The 16885-nt window shown below is 43.1% G+C and overlaps 1 protein-coding gene across 1 annotated transcript in view; it reads right to left on the bottom strand.

Annotated features, from left to right (window-relative positions):
- PRDM10 (PR/SET domain 10) overlaps positions 1–16885 on the bottom strand; it is a 96844-nt gene that overhangs the window by 63965 nt on the left and 15994 nt on the right. The gene's annotated exons all lie outside the window — the stretch shown is intronic.

Raw genomic sequence — 16885 nt, 5'->3', positions numbered from 1 at the left:
CCCGGCACAGCCCAGCTCAGCTATCCCCTGCACACTTGCTTAGACACCGACTTCCTATACCGCCTACTCGAAATGAACAGCAGAATAATAAAAGTCACAAAACAAGGGGGAAATGGCAGGCAGAGGAGACTGAATTTTCTGGGCCACAATCTGGTGAATACGAATGCAGACTCTGTTTCCCATTGGGTTAACGCAGGATCGATTAATGAACAAATCACAAGCCTTCGTAAACATCAACCTGCATTACGTCTACACCTTGAAACCTTATTCTTTTCCAAAACAGGTGTTTTAAGGAAATCAATCTTCCCTTCTGATGATGATAAAACATGGACATGTTAAGAGTCATGTGAGATTTGCTGTTTAATAGGGCAGCCACGCCTGCTAGACCTCCTCCCGCCATCCCACTAAAGCAGCGTGCATAAGCTGGAAAGGTAAAACTGCTCAGAACACCACTCCACCAAAGGTAGGGAAGACCACTGGCCCAGATCCAGTCAGATTCCCCATTATTAATGGAAAGAAGCCAAAAAGCACACTCTTAGACTGCACATGCTCCAATCTCTGAACCAGAATAAGACTCAAAGAAGAAGGAAAGGAAAGACTGAAGGGGCGCCTGGGTGGGCGCAGGCTGTTAAGCCACTCACTCTTGGTTTCAGCTCAGGTCGTGATCTCAGGGCTGTGGGATCAAGCCCCGCATTGGGCTTGGTGCTGAGGGCAGAGTCTGCTTGGGATTCTCCCTCCCCTCTCCCTCTGCCTCTTCCCCCTCTCTAAAATAAATAAACAAAATCTTTAATAAAAAAAGAAAAGACTGGAACATCCAATGTCTGGGCCTTACTCTGGAATATAGGAACTGCCACATCACAACTGCCTGGAAGACTCCCCTGAGCCACTGAGAAGCCTGCTTCACCTCAGAATTGTCATCCTGACCCCACCCAAAACCACCCCCACACACATTCACTTCGCATACACCCTACTCTTCTCTGTAACAGAGGGTGCTGGCAACAAAGCCCACGTCTACCAAGAGATGCATGTGTAAACAAAGAGGTATGGGGGAACTTTCTGGATAAACGGAAATGTTCTATCTCTTGTATCTAGACTGGGGTTGCGGTCTACGTGGGGAATACATGTATCAAAAGTCATCAACCTATTCAAACAAAATATGTGTCAATTAGGGGCACCTGGGGGGGCTCAGTCTGTTGAGCAGCAGGCTCTTGATTTCCACTCGGGTTGTGATCTCAGGGTCCTGGGATGCAGCCCCCTGTCGGGAATCCATGCTCAATGGGGAGTGTTTGAGATCGTGTCTCTCCCTCTCCTTCTGTCCCTCCCCTCACTTGTGTGCTCTCATACACGCGTGCTCTAAAATAAATAACTCTCTTAAAAAGTATTTAATTAATTATGTGTAAATTATGCCCTAATGACGTTGATTATTTTTTTTAAAAGCATACCTTCCTTACATAAGAGTACTATTTAAGCATGTATAATATTCAGGGCGAGCTGTATAGTATGTGAATTATACATCACCAAAGCTATTTTTTTTAATTTTTTTTAGAGGAACAAATATATTAAGAAATCTAGGAGTAAATGGCACCAAAAATATCAAGATCTACATGAAGAAAACTACAAAACTGTACAACAGGACATAAAAGGCTCAATATTACAAAATCACAAAATGTTCCATGTAGGAAGCAGGTTTTCTTATTTTGAAATAGTTTGACAGAGTAGTTACAAAATGGTAGAAATAATGCCTGTATTTCTTCAGATTTACCAAATGTTAGCATTCTACATGTTTACTTTATTATTCTCTTCTCTTTCTCTCTCTCTCCCTCTTTAGCTATTTGAGAGTAAGTTGCAGACACATGCTCCTTTATTACTAAATTCTTCAGTACCTATTTCCTAAAAACAGGACTTTTTCTCACGGTACTACACTACCAAAACCAGAAAGTTACAATGAAACAGTGCTATTACCTACTTTACAGACCTTATTTGTATTTTGCCAATTGTCTAATTAATGTCCTTCATAGAGAAAGAAATCACTTTCTTTCTGGCCTTGGTCCCAACTGGCATTTTACACAGTGCATCCAGTTGTCGTGTCCCTCCATCCCCTCCGATCTGGAACAGTCTCCTCGTCTTTCTTGACCATGACCTTGGCATTTTTTAAATACACAGGCCATTTATTTTCAGGCTGTTCCTCAATTTGAATCTGTCTGATATTTCTTCATGGTTAGATTCAGGATATGTATTTTTAGCAGGAATACCACGAAAGAGATGTCGTAGCCTTCCTATATAGGAATTTGAGATTGTTTTTTCAACTTGGTTCATTGATTGCATAAATACTCAAGTACACACTACGCCTGGTACTGGGATGGGACAAGGACCAAGGCAGGCTTATCCCACACACTCAGGAAACATACGCGGCCCCGAGTACCTTTCTATATTTGTTTTCATTTCTAGGAAGGTGCTTATTATTTCAAATTCAAATTCAAAAGGCATAAAAAGGTATGGACAATCTCCCTATCTGGAATCCTTGAACCGCCATTCAGAAGCAACCTATATTTATCAATTTCTTGTCTACCCGTCCACAGATATGTTATGCATGTACACACAAAAATACAGGGGCATGTGGCTGGCTCAACTGGTAGAGCACATGACTCTTGATCCTTAAGTGATGAGTTCAAGCCCCACGCTGGGCATAGAACTTGCATGCATGCTTACATGCATAATACATATATAAATACTCTGTCTCTCCCACCACAAATGGCAGCATACTACTGATTCTATACAAAGTAACAACTCTTTTAAGCCATGCTTATTCTACAAAACACCATAGCTTCTACATTGTTCCATATCTATACATCATTGCCTCATTCTCTATCACAGCTGCATCATTTCATTGTATAAATATATCCTAATTTATTTAATCTCCTGTGGATAAAGACTTAGGTTATTTCTAGTCTTTCACTATTACAAGCAACACTGTGATGAATAACTTGGAGGCTGTTTTACATTTGTTAGCATCCTGAATTCTTTTGAAGTCTCTAAGGGAAGATGTCGAATCACTTATAGTGGCTGTCTGACTGGTAAGTCATTATTAGTTCTCAAACTCCAACAGTGGCACCCACCTCCCTGTGCCTAGTGCACGAGGGCACAGGGGACGCACAGGGAGAAGTGCTCTGATCTCCAGAGAAGCAGCAGTCAGTCCAAAGCACAGTGGTTAAGAGCTTGGGCTCTGGGGGGCGCCTGTGGCTCAGATGACTAAGCGTCTGCCTTCAGCTTAGGTCATGATCTCCAGGTCTTGGGATCAAGCTCCATGTCAGGCTCCCAGCTCAGCGGAGAGTCTGCTTCTCCCTTACCCTCTGTCTCTCCCCTTGCTTGTGCTCTCTCCCTCTCTCTCAAATGAATAAATAAAATATAAAATCTTAAAAAAAAAAAAAAAAGAGAGCTCAGGCTCTGGACCTGGATTTGGGTAGCAATTCTGAAACGTAACTGATCTCGCACAAAACACAGATGTTCTCTAAATTCTTGTTCCTTCTGTAGAAAATGGGGATCATAAGGTTATTAAGAAAATGACATGAAATAATGCATGTGAAGTGCTTAGTACAATGCCTGTTACATAACAAACACTCACATATTAGCTTTTTAAAAAAGGTATTCAATCACATTGCATTTTTCTGTCAAACTGGCTCTCCATCTCAACTGTAAGTTCCTACAGGCCAAGGAATGTGTGTCTTCACAAGAGTAACCCTAGATCTGGCATGTGGCAGGCACTCGATAATTTGTATGGAGTGTTTAAAAAGCTATCATAGGGACGTCTGGGTGGCTCGGTCAGTTAAGGGTCTGCCTTCAGCTCAGGTCATGAGCCCAGGGTCCTGGGATCAAATCCTGCATCAGGCTCCCTGATCTCAGGGAGTTTGTTTCTCCCTCTGCCCCTCCTCCTACTCATTCTCTCAAGCTCTCTCTCTCTCTCAAATAAATAAATAAAATCTTTACCCAAAAAAAAGAGAGAGAGAGAGAGAAGAAGAAGCAGAAGAAGCAGCAGCTATCACAGTATGCCATGGGAAAAGAGGACACCTAATCCCAACTAGATGCTCAGGGATGACCTCCAAGAAGAGGACCCCTGAAGGAAGGTAGGAGCAAGTAAGCAGAAACAGGAAGGAACGGGACATTTACCCCAGACTGAAATACCCTGTTCCTAATCTTTCCCAAATAAGGAAGCAGACATTACATCTGGCATAAAATACCAGTAAACTATATAAGACAAGGATAAAGAGGAGAAAAAAGGAAAAAACTACTTAGCAGATGTGGAACAAAACAACAGAATGGTTAATCTACACATAGGAAAGTTTGCAAGTAACAGTTAGCAATAAGGATATGAAATACTGCCCAGTCGCAGTTCTCAATAATTTTAGAATACCATTAGCAAATAAAGAAACCCAAGATGGTGAAAACTCTTTAATTGAGAAAGTGTGTGGAATCCAGAACAGTACTACAGAATATCCACTTGGTAGTTCTTGCTCTTCAAGATATAGTTATAAAACCTATTGAGTTTCTCTCCCTATGAAACTACTTAAAACACCAGTGTGACATTCTGCAATTATTTATTATTTAATAAATTGCTCAAGAAAACTCAAGTCTAAGGGCCACCTGGCTAGTTCAGTCAGTAGAGAATGTGACTCTTGATCTCGGGGTTGTGGGTTTGAGCCCCACAATGAGTACAGAAATTACTTAAAAATAAAATCTTAAAAAAAAAAAATTACTGGGGTGCCTGGGTAGCACAGTAGGTTAAGACTCTGACTCCTGGTTTCTGTTCAGGACCTGATCTCAGGCTCATGAGATGGAGCCCCTCATCGGGCTCCGCACTCAGCGGGGAGTCTGCTCTCTCCCTCTCCCTCTACCCTCACCCCCACTTGTTCTCTCCCTCTAAAATAAATAAATCTTTTTTTAAAAAAACTAAATACTAGACATGACTCCACTACTAAATAAAGTCACTTATTTAAAAAGATTTTTATTTCTTTATTTTTAGAGAGAGAAAGAGAGCAAGCACAAGTGGGAGGGGCAGAGGAAGAGGGAGAGAGAATCCCAAGCAGACTCCACACTGAGCTCGATTTCACAACCCTGAGATCTCCACCTGAGCTGATACCAAGAGTCGGACGCTTAACCAACTGTGCCACCCAGGTGCTCCTAAATAAATCACTTTATATCCTCCAGCATCAGCGTCCCCATTGTAAAATAAGAGTGTGAAGTGGTGGGCGCCTTGGTGACTCAGTCAGTTCAGCTTCCATCTTTTGATTTGGGCTCAGGTCATGAGCTCAGGGTTGTGAGATTGAGCCCTGCATCCAGCTCCTGCCGAGTTTGCTTGAGATTCTCTCCCTTTCTCTCCCTCCCCACTCTGTCCCTCTCTGCTTGTTCTCTCTGTCTCAAAAAAATAAATTAAATCTTTAAAAAAAAAAAAAGAGCGTGAAGTGGTTTCTAAAGTCTAGTCCTGCCTTAAGCTTAGAGGAGAAGCAGCAGAGAGCAGGAGAAAATCTACAGAATCTCAGTTGAACATTCTGGCTCCCAGACTGGCTCAACTGCTCATTAGTATGTAACTTTGGCCAAATCACTTATTCTCTGAGTCCTCAATATCATCATATGGAAAATGGAGACAGTAATTACCTCCTAGAGTTACTGTGAGGGTTACAAGATGTACGGAAAAATTCTAGGCACAAGATTAGCACGAAGTAGTGCTCAAATATGTCAACTTTTCTATTTACAGATGAGCTATCAGAGCTTCAGAATTTTCAAAAACATTTCATATTTTTTAAAACCTCGCAATTGAGCAAATATAAATGTCCTGTACACAAACTTCCTTTCTAGTAAGGCTTATCAGATTGGCTTCCTTTTTTATTTATTTTTAACTGCACAGTTCATGGAGTCCTGTTGACCTTGATTTACAGGACCTGGGGAGGAAGAGTCCAGGAACTACCTCGGTGCTGTCCAACAGGCTGGTGCTGACAGACTCTCTTAGCTAGGGATAGACGCCCTTCCACTCCTCTTCTAAGACCTGAAAGAGCTGAACCACAAACTACACCTTGCCTAGAAAATGGTCATCCATCTTCCCTGCTTTTACCCCTTGTCCAAAATGTTATGGACTTCATTGCTAGGAAGAGAAGGACATGATTGCATTTCTATCTTCTCTTTAAGGGCTTTAATCAACAAATATTTATTAAGCACTTAGTATATGCCAGGTACTGTTCTAGATCCTTAAAAAAAAAATCAGTGTTATCAAAAACAACAAAACAAAAAGATCCTTGCTTCCTTGAAGCTTCTAGTCTATTTTTTCTTGAATAATGTCATTGGAAGTATGAGCTTTAGAATCAGACAAGTCTGGGTTCTACTCTGACAAATCTACCATGTGCTCAGTAGCTATGATGTTAGTAAGCTACACACTGACCCCCAGTCTCCTTGTCTGAAAATCCAAATTATCTGCCCAGCATGGATGTTGTTGGAATTAACAATCTGTATTTTGTCAAGCCTATAATGCACTTTTTTTCCGCATTTTCACATTTCCGAACTAGGGATCTATTTTACAACTGTGGTGTCCCGTGGTCGCTATCTTCAAGGTGTCAGTCAGGATGTGGATGCCACCGCCTGCTTGGGTGTGACCTTGTGTGCGACCTTGCTCATAGCCATTTATTAGTTCTATCCTCGCTTTGCTGAGTCATGTGTGTTGTCAACACTGGACACCCTGAGTCTAACTGCCATTTTAAATGTCTTCAAAGAGATTACGCTATAATTTGGCATTAAAACTGAAAGGCATGGGAACAGCAGTTGAGCATAAATCTGATTAGGGAAGCAAATATCCGTCACTGGGAAAATAACCTTAACAACCGAAGGCCTATCGGATCTGGGTATGGAAGACAGTGATAGGGATGAAGCTGCAATATACCCTATCATTCCTGAGATATGTGGAGAGACTAGCCTGCCGAGTGAAAAAACACCCAGGATCAAAACGCCCAGAACAGATACTAGCTGCTTGGAGGAGATTCCTGGAGACAGCAGTGTGACCTCTTTTAAGAGACACTGCATCACCAACAGTCTTTTTTTTTTTTTTTAAGATTTCATTTACTTACTTGAGACAGAGACAGAGAGAGCGCACGCGCGTGCACGAGTGGTGGGGAGGGGTGGAGGGAGAGGGAGAAGGAGACTCCCCACTGAGCAAGGAGCCCAATGTGGGGCTGGATCCCAAGACCCTGAGATCATGACCTGGGCCTAAGACCAACTGAGCCACCCAGGCGCCCCAAGAAACACTGCATCACCAACACTCCTGATGGCACAGAGATACGTCAATGACTCTGAGTCAAAAGTGATTCTGAAGAGTCAGACTTGGAAAGTGATCAAATTTGGGGAATACCTTAATCGATTTATTTCACTTACATTTTCCCTTTTATGTGTGCATAGAGTGATGTGATAAAAATCTATGTCTAAATAAATCTAAAAGAGCTCTTTCAATAAGTATATAATAAAAATTCTAAGTGGCAAAAGCACTTGTATCAGAGCTTAACTGGCAAGGCCTTTTCTTTTGTAACAATACATAAAGCAATTATGCATCTTACCACTGACATCTCAGATTCAATAAAACATGGTAACACTTGGGATCACATAGTGTAATGATGAACATTCAAGAAATGGCAGAAATTTTTTTCAGACTTTGTGAACATCAGATACATAAAAAGGTGAGTAAAAACCCTGTTCCTGCAGAACTCGCAGTCTGGCTGGGGAGATGGACAGCCCACTTCCCAGGCCACTCCAGATGACACTTGCATGAGAAGAGTGACAGGGCTAGAGAGGAAGGGGAAGGAAGAAGGGAAGATAAATGCTGGCTTTTCCAGCCAGTTCACTAATAAGGTTGGCTCTAGATAGGACAATGGAGTGCCCTAATGAGCCCAGCCTCCCCAAACGCCTGCCCTCCTCTTAGTTCCTAGAGTTCCCATCCCGCCACCGGCCCCTGAGCCACACCCCTCATCATCCACCAGCCTGGTTTCCACCACTACTGGGCCCACAGTGCGGAACGAAGCCACTCCTCTAAAACCACCCAGGATTTAAAGTTGAGAAGCTCTCACTCCATCACCCGCACGGAGAGATAGAAGACAAGGCCCAGATCTGCCTTCAAAGGTAGATGCGCACCCGAGATAACAGGTTGAGCTATAAATACAATTTGACTTTAAAATGCTGTTATAGGGGTGCATGGGTGGCTCAGTCGGTTAAGTGTCTGCCTTTGGCTCAGGTCATGATCTCAAGGTCCTGGGATCAAACCCCATGTCTGGCTCCCCACTCGGAGAGTCTGCTTCTCCATTTCCCTCTGCCCCTCACCCCACCAATGGTCTCTCTCTCTCTCAAATAAAATCTTTAAAAAAAATTATAGGGAATACAATTCTATGACATGGAATAATAGAATTTCAGAACAAGAAGAGAAATTCCAGGCCCATGGAACATATTTGAGAACATATTTGAGAACAAATATGTGTGGAAGACAGCCCCGGAGATCAATGTTCTTTGCTGAGTACCATTAATTATTAATATATTTGTTAATATCACAGAATAATGATAGCTGATATTTGTGAAGTACTTACCATGTGCTAGGCATGTTCTAAGTACTTTAATATGCCCTGATTCATGTCATCCCCACAATAACCTATGAAGTAGGTACGTTATTACCTCCACTGTACCTACCGGTGACGGACTGAGAAAGAGAGAGGCTGAAGGACTTGTCCGGGGAACTGAGCTGGTAAGAGCTAGTCAGTAAGTAGCAAAGCTGCAATCCGAGACTCGGCAATGTGGCCATTGAGGCCATGTGTTTGGCCACTCTTCACACTGCTTCTCATCCCGTAGACTAAGAATGCTTCCCCTCTGTTGATCCCAGCACAAATAACTCCATTATAAGAGCTACATAAAAATCACGCCCAACCTCACTCTATAATTTTTTCAAAAACTATCAAATTAAGCAGAGCTAAATATTCCCAAGTTCCCCCCCCCTTTTTTTTTTTTTGCCATTTGTTCATTTGCCACCTCCTAGCGCTGGCTAAGATGACTGGAAGCAATAGCTACAAAGGGTTAATGAAACTTCAGGCAGTAAAAACTCAAAGGTAAGAAAAGTCCATCCTTCATTTTTATTTAAATGGAAGAATACCTTGGTGCAGCTGTAGAACACTATTTTTTGGGGGGAAAGATAGTTTGAGAACCCCTCATCTGGAGCAACTTCTATTTTATACATGGCAAACTCACAACCCAGAGAGATAAAGCAAATCATTTCCAGTTACACAGCAAATAAAGACAGCACAGAAGTGAGGACCCGAGACTTGCCAGTGCTCGCACCCCTCCACCACACTGGGCTGACAGCCCAAAGGATTTAGATGATGCTTTAAGCAGAGATTTCTTACATTGCCTAAAGCTGTTTGCCTTAGCTTTCCTTTTTTTCCTTTAAGCTTATTGTCCTTGACTTCCCAGCTAAACCATCCCAGGAAAGATGAGTACAAGACAGAAAGCAATTTAGGCATGGATTACATTCCAAACACTGAGAATTTAAATTGGTGGATAACGCTTTGTAGAGTCCCTTTAAAGTTATGTTACACACTATATTTTGATTCCCTAGATAATAAAAAAGTTTATTTACTAATACTTTAATTGAAATAAAATAAATTTAGCTGAAATAAAAACCTAAGGAACCATCTGTTACGATGTCAGAGGTCAGTGATTAAACAAAGCTAGAAAACAAAACTAAATGTATTAAGGGAAATTGGTTACCTCTTTATATAATAACTTCATCAAACTGCTTTTCAGTTCTATATCTATAATCTGTAGCTATAATTCAATTCTACATATCTTTTCAGTTCTTAATCTGTAATTAAGATTATTTTTTTTTAAATCATGGTACTTGAAAAAAAATACAGATTTAAACAGTATTAGATAAAAGGTAAATAAAGACTCCTGTGACTATATAAGACAATGAAAAAGGGCTTTGGCTGCCTCCATTTTGACCTTAACCTTTCTAGTTGGGTTCTCCTTTTCAGCAGGTCTCTCAGCTCAGGCAGAAGACCCTGTTGGCAGGGGCGCCTGGGTGGCTCAGCCGTTAAGTGTCTGCCTTCAGCTCAGGGCGTGATCCTGGCATTCCAGGATCGAGCCCCATATCAGGCTCCTCCGCTAGAAGCCTGCTTCTTCCTCTCCCACTCCCCCTGCTTGTGTTCCCTCTCTTGCTGGCTGTCTCTCTTTCTGTCAAATAAATAAATAAAATCTTTAAAAAAAAAAAAAAAGAAGAAGAAGACGACCCTGTTGGCAAAACTACCCTCTCAAGCAATAAGGGCTGCCCTAAGCCAGCAAGACCCCATGGGACTGACCCCAAAATAATGATTGACCTGACCTTCACTGCCCACCTACGCTTACCCACCCACCTTTGCCCCACATGTTCTTTACATAAACCTGAACTATTTTCAGAACTTTGGAGACAGTCTTTGAGATGCTAGTCTGCCGTCTTCCCCGTGTTGGCCTCACTGAAATAAATTCCTTTCTTGTTTCTTCATCACTTGCTTCTCTGCCTTTGGATTTTGTCAGAAGCCAGCCGCCGAACCCATCTGTTTGCAACCCCTGGAGCCAGGTGCTCTTACACCCTTTGCACTGGCTACAGTGAGACTTCTGGATATAGCACTTCGAAACATTTAGAGCTTGGTGGGACAAGCATTTTACATGTGTAACTTGACCTTGAACTACAACACCCCTCTGCCCTTGGGATGGGGAGCCGCATTCAGTGCAGTGAAGTGGGTCAGGGCCCACAAGCTGGAGCCATACGAGTGGGTTCCAATCCTGGCTCCACCCTTCACCAACGGTTGACCTTGTACAAATTACCTAACCTCTCTGTGGCTCAACGTCATCCGGTGCAACATGGAAACGGGAATAGGATCTACTTCACAGAGGTATAAAGAGGATTAAGTGAGTTAATATTTGCAAAATGCTTAGAACACTGGAATATGGTAAACACCTTAGAAGTTAAAAAAAGAGGGGCGCCTGGGTGGCTCAGTCGTTAAGCGTCTGCCTTCGGCTCAGGGCGTGATCCCAGGGTCCTTGGATCGAGCCCCGCATTGGGTTCCCTGCTCTGCTGGGAGCCTGCTTCTTCCTCTCCCTCTGCCCCTGCTTGTGTTCCCTCTCTCACTGGCCGCCTCTCTCTCTCTGTCAAATAAATCAATAAAATCTTTTTTTTTTTTTTTGCTTTAAAGAGCTTTTAATAATGTGGAAAATGCACTTTACAGATAAGAAAAAAAAAAGCAAGATACAATGTAGATACAATATATGCATGTAGTTCTACCACAACCATATAAACCATGTATAGTGATAACACTGAAATAGGTGCAACACTCTGATGAACTTAGGCATTTTTTCTATCGTATTACTCTTTCCTGTAGCCTTTTCTTACGTGTATCACTTTCTTTTTTTTTATTTTAGTGTTTTTTTATTATATTATGTTAGTCACCATACAGTACATCCCCGGTTTCTGATGTAAACTTCGATGACTCATTAGTTGCGTATAACACCCAGCGCACCATGCAATGCGTGCCCTCCTTACTACCCATCACCGGTCTATCCCATTCCCCCGCCCACCTCCCCTCTGAGGCCCTCAGTTTGTTTCTCAGAGTCCATAGTCTCTCATGCTTCATTCCCCCTTCTGATTACCCCCCTTTCTTTATCCCTTTCTTCCCCTACCTATCTTCCTAGTAATCAATAAAATCTTTAAAAAAAAAAAAAGTCAATTAAAAAAAAAAAGAAATAATAATTAGGGTGAATTTTGAGCCATAAATTTAAAATGGTACAACAAGAAGAAATTAACTAGGGGAAAGACAGAAGGGAATAAGAAAGGCCAGAAAAAAAGAAAAGAGGAAAGCAACGAGGAAACAGAAGAAGATCAGAGTATTCCAGAAGAGAACAGTAAGACTGGGAGGAAAGGAGGCAGGAGGACAAAGGAATAAACAGAGTGGAGGTAAAGAGAAGTCTAAGAAAGAAATAACTGAACCACAAAGTAGGCAGGGGAGTGGGACAGAGAAGGGAGAGAAAAAAGTCAGGGAGAAAAAAAAGAATCTGATTGTTCTGAGGTAACAGGATAAGAATTAGAAGTGAAAGCAGGAGATGATTCCCCTGATAAAGATTTCCTGAGGTAAAAGAAACTCAACAGTTACAGTGGAGGCTGGGGGAGGAGACACCTGGTAGGTTCCACCATTCTCGAGACTGCTAAGGACAGTGGCCTTTTGAGAACAAATGGGATCCTGATAACGTGCCCAGAACACTGCTCTAAAACGTGCCTTCGATGCCATCAACAAATGAAAAGATAAACACAATGCGGTCTACACAACGAATGAAATATTACTCAGCTTTAAAAAGGACGGAAATTCTGACAGATGCTGCAAGGTGGCTGGACCTTAAAAACATAACGCTAGGGGCGCCTGGGTGGCACAGCGGTTAAGCATCTGCCTTCGGCTCAGGGCGTGATCCCGGCGTTGTGGGATCGAGCCCCACGTCAGGCTCCTCTGCTGTGAGCCTGCTTCTTCCTCTCCTACTCCCCCTGCTTGTGTTCCCTCTCTCGCTGGCTGTCTCTATCTCTGTCAAATAAATAAAAAAAAATCTTAAAAAAAAAAAAAAACACATAACGCTAAATGAAATAAGCCCGGCACAAAAGGACACAAATTGTAGGCCCCCCCTTACATGAGATACCGAGAGTAACCCCACACATAGACACAGAAAGTAGAAGACAGGTTCCCAGGCCCCGGGCGGGTCATTCTTTAATAAGGAAAGTACCTGTTTGGAATGATGAAAAAGTTCTGAAAATCAATAATGGTGATGGTTGTACAACACTGTGAATGTACTTCGTGCCACTAATGGTACGCTTAAAAATGGTTAAATGGTAGACTTTATGTGATGTACATTTTACCACAAAAACAAATAAAAATAAAAATATGCCGTCGATGAGTGCAGTAGACAGAGGCCGTCACGGGGGCCCTCTTCCATCCAGACCATGCAGAAGGCCCAGGTCACTCCGGGCCCCTCCTCCTCCCATTCAAGATGAACCCTGCCCTCCACCGGGGCCTGCCTCTGCCCAGCCAGACTGAACCACCACCGGCAATCGCTCCCAGCTCAGGCCAAAGGGGCTGACCTCCGACTCACCCCTTTCTGGAATTCCTGACAGCCAATCAGCTATTCTCCCCTCGTGGCAGGGCAGCGTGAGCAGCACCTACCACAGGGTCTGGTACACCGCAAGGGAACAATAAATAGCAGAGATTGCTCTTTTTTTTTTTTTTTTTTTGAAAGATGTTAGTATTTATTTATTTGAGATTTGAGAGCACGTGAGAACAGGAGCAGGAGGAGGAGGCAGAAGGAGAGGGAGAAGCAGACTCCCTGCTGAGCAGGCTCGATCCCAGGGACAAGGGAGCAGAAGGCCAGCGAAGGCCACTCCACAACCTCTCCCCCCTTCCCCCTACTCCTGGGTGGGATCTGTGACATTCCTCCGGGAAACTTCTACCTATCTTAACGTTAGTGCTTTGCTAGAGGGAAAACAGCCTTAGTTGATAATAGCCAGGCCTCCAGGATCCTGAGGGTCTTCTTTAGCATATGAAAGTCCCTTTGGACTCTCTTTGTCCTTCCCGCCCCAACCCCATAGTATATAATCAGTCACTCCTCAAAAGCCCAGCGCAGCTTCTCTTTCTGCCCATGGATCCTGTCCCCACACTTTAATAAAATCACCTTTCTGCACCGAAGACATCTTAAGAATTCTTTCTCGGCCGTCCGCACCTGATCTCACCACCATTCGGAAACCGCGTCACCAGGACCCTGAGATCATGACCTGAGCCGAAGACAGACGCTTAACCGACGGAGCCATCCAGGCGTCCCAGCAGTGACTGCTCTTCTTGCCAACGTCCTCTCAGACCTCAGTTTCATTCTAACCACTTCTTTGGTACAAATACCTCCCCGACATGAGGGACCTGCAAGGCTTTCTTTTTAGGGAGAGCAGGGTGGCCGGGTCAGCAGGTACAGAGGAAGACCCTTGTCCAGTTCACTTTCCTGTTAAGGCCCAGTCAGTACAAGCCACTCTGTGGACCTATCTCAACTGTTCCAATTTTCCCCATCTCCTAATTTCCTAGCTCACAAACTCCCAGGCTCGGGTTCTGGATTTATTTCTTCGATCTCTGACTCCTGACCCAATTCATTTTGAGTTTTACACCATACTTTTCAATGCAGGGCTTGGGAAACTCCCTATCCCACCAGCCAGCCAAGCATCTACCGTTACTCACAACCCTCTGGTTCCGGCATTGTGCCCCTTGGGCATGGCCAAGGGACGACAGAGTGCACAGGGCCAATCACGGGGACAGGATGTGTGGATAGCTAACGCGTGTTGAGTACCTTCCGTGTGCTAGTTACTGGCCTAAGCAATTAACACTTACCAATTTGTTCATTAACTTAATGTCACACCAACCCAATGAAGTTGTTTAAAACCTATCTTTGGGGCGCCTGGGTGGCTCAGTCGGTTAAGCGTCTGACTCTTGATTTCAGCTCAGGTCATGATCTCAGAGTTGTGATCGAGCCCCGTGTGGAGCTTGCTTGAGATTCTCTCTCTCCCTCTCCTTCTGCCCCTGCCCCCATTCACACTCGCTCTCTTTCTCTCAAGATAAATAAATAAAATCTTTAAAGCCTGTGTCCTCACAATTCAGAAAACAATATACTGAATCACAAAGGAGTGCTCTGAACAGCTGCTAACCACTGCATGACTGAGATGTAATACTAAATTTGAAAGCTACAAAATTAGGCCAAGTGAAATGAAAACAAAGGGCTTCTATTATGCTCACGCATTTGGAATGGCAAGCAGAAATTTTAGATTTAACTGATTTCTGGACGAAACAGTTTTAGAACTCAGAAGGAAAGACAAAAAACTACTGGACTCAGCTCTTAAAGATGAACAGGAACTGGCGGCGGAAGTAGCAATGGATGAATAACAAAATTCTAGAAATTTCAGTGCAAATTCCCCATTCTTGCTGAAAAGAGGAAGCCTAAATGATCTGTCACATGAGTTTCTCAATTTTAAAAATTCACAACAAATTATTAACACTGAGAAAAACTGGAAGTGAGGCGTTTAAAATAACAATACTATAACCTTGCCTCGCGAGGTGTCCCAAGTGCCCTGACAGATACTGTTGCTTTGCTCTTCATCTCAGCCCGGATGAGGCTAAGGGAACATGGCGCTCCACTTCACAGAGCAGTGAATGACAGAGAGAGCTGCCCTAACCTGCCCAGTCGTGGGTCCGCCCAGCCTGAACTCCCTCCATTCGCCAGCGCTGGGCCCCATCCTCTTGTCCCCCTCTGCCCCCAGCTAACGAGCTACTGGAAACCTGCAAGTGAGGGTGGAGTCATAGGATGAAAATATTGTTTTTAATTCCACGAGGAAGTAAAAGAAACACAATTTTAATTAGGGAAAATATGCCTAAGGAACTAAAGGTTTCTGAGAGAGTAAATGATCAGGGAAACCAGACTTTCATAAAAGCTTTCAACAAATTTAAAGAATAAGAACAATAAGCCTTTGACTAGGTTCCAAATGTAAAAAGTGTTTTTCATCAAGCTGTTATGGATTCAGAATATTTCCATATAAACAGAGAGGTCTGAGTGTAAAGATAAAAAGTGAGAAAGTGATAACAATAGGGTCCTCCAGGTATTTCTACTGATACCGTTCACAGTTAACATTTGTTATAACAGTGAAGCAAATAATGAAATGCTCAGGATTGCAGAAAACTCCCCCCGATAAAACATTATTTGTTTTATTGACTGATAGGTTGATTTTTAAGTAGGATCCACACCCAACATGGGGCTTGAACTCACAACCCTGAGATCAAGAGTCACATGCCCTATCGACTAAGCCGGCCAGGCACCTCTCCAGATAAAATTTTATGCCATTGGAAAAAAACTTCAGAAAAAACTTAAAAAGCTGGGTAAGTGAGCAGACAATGGCAGAAAAATTTCAGAGTAAGGAGCACTTTTAATATTAGGGGACTGATGTGTTACAGACTAAAAACTACTGCGGTATATATCCTAAAGAAATTTTCCTAATTCATTGCTGGCCATCATCAAAGACAATACTATGTAACCAGAAGAGAACTGAACTAATGTTTAAAAAAAAAAAAAAGAAAAATATTAGAAAAGAGGATGACAGGGGCGCCTGGGTAGCGCAGTCCTTAAAGCGTCTGCCTTCGGCTCAGGGCGTGATCCCGGCGTTACCAGATCGAGCCCCACATCGGGCTCCTCCGCTATGAGCCTGCTTCTTCCTCTCCCACTCCCCCTGCTTGTGTTCCCTCTCTCGCTGGCTGTCTCTCTGTCACATAAATAAATAAAATCTTTAAAAAAAAAAAAAAAGAAAAGAGGATGACAAAAACAATCAAGGAATGAAGTGGCTGAAACAGATGTGAAATGGTCCCCTTGGCCTTCTTGTCCCTCTCCATTTATATGTCCCTTTGTCCTCCTACTCCCCATACAGAAATCTTCCCACCAGGCACCGAGTCCTCCTCCTTCCTCAAAGAAAAGAAAAACCTGGACTAAGACGCTTGTTGGGGGTCTTAGCCGGACAATTCCACATTAAAATCCTTGAGAGTTCAAAAGGAACCACCGCTCAGTGTGAGTTCTAAAGAATGATAAACCTTGATGTTTGCCTTTTCCTTTTTACAAAGAGTAGCTGGTTGGCTGGTAAAATCTGAAGGCAATTTCAAAGAGAATCTGTCAGGAGTCCTCTATTCTCCTCTCACGAGATTTTAGGTGGAAACCTCAAAGCGGCACAGTGTATCACAGGCCTACGGAAAAGAGCACACAAATCATTAGCATCTGACTTGAGGGACGG

The sequence above is a fragment of the Ursus maritimus genome, unplaced genomic scaffold (genome assembly GCF_017311325.1).
Source record: "Ursus maritimus isolate PB19 unplaced genomic scaffold, ASM1731132v1 scaffold_16, whole genome shotgun sequence".
In the NCBI taxonomy this organism is placed as follows: Eukaryota; Metazoa; Chordata; class Mammalia; order Carnivora; family Ursidae; genus Ursus; species Ursus maritimus.
This window is presented reverse-complemented; position numbering and strand designations above follow the sequence as displayed.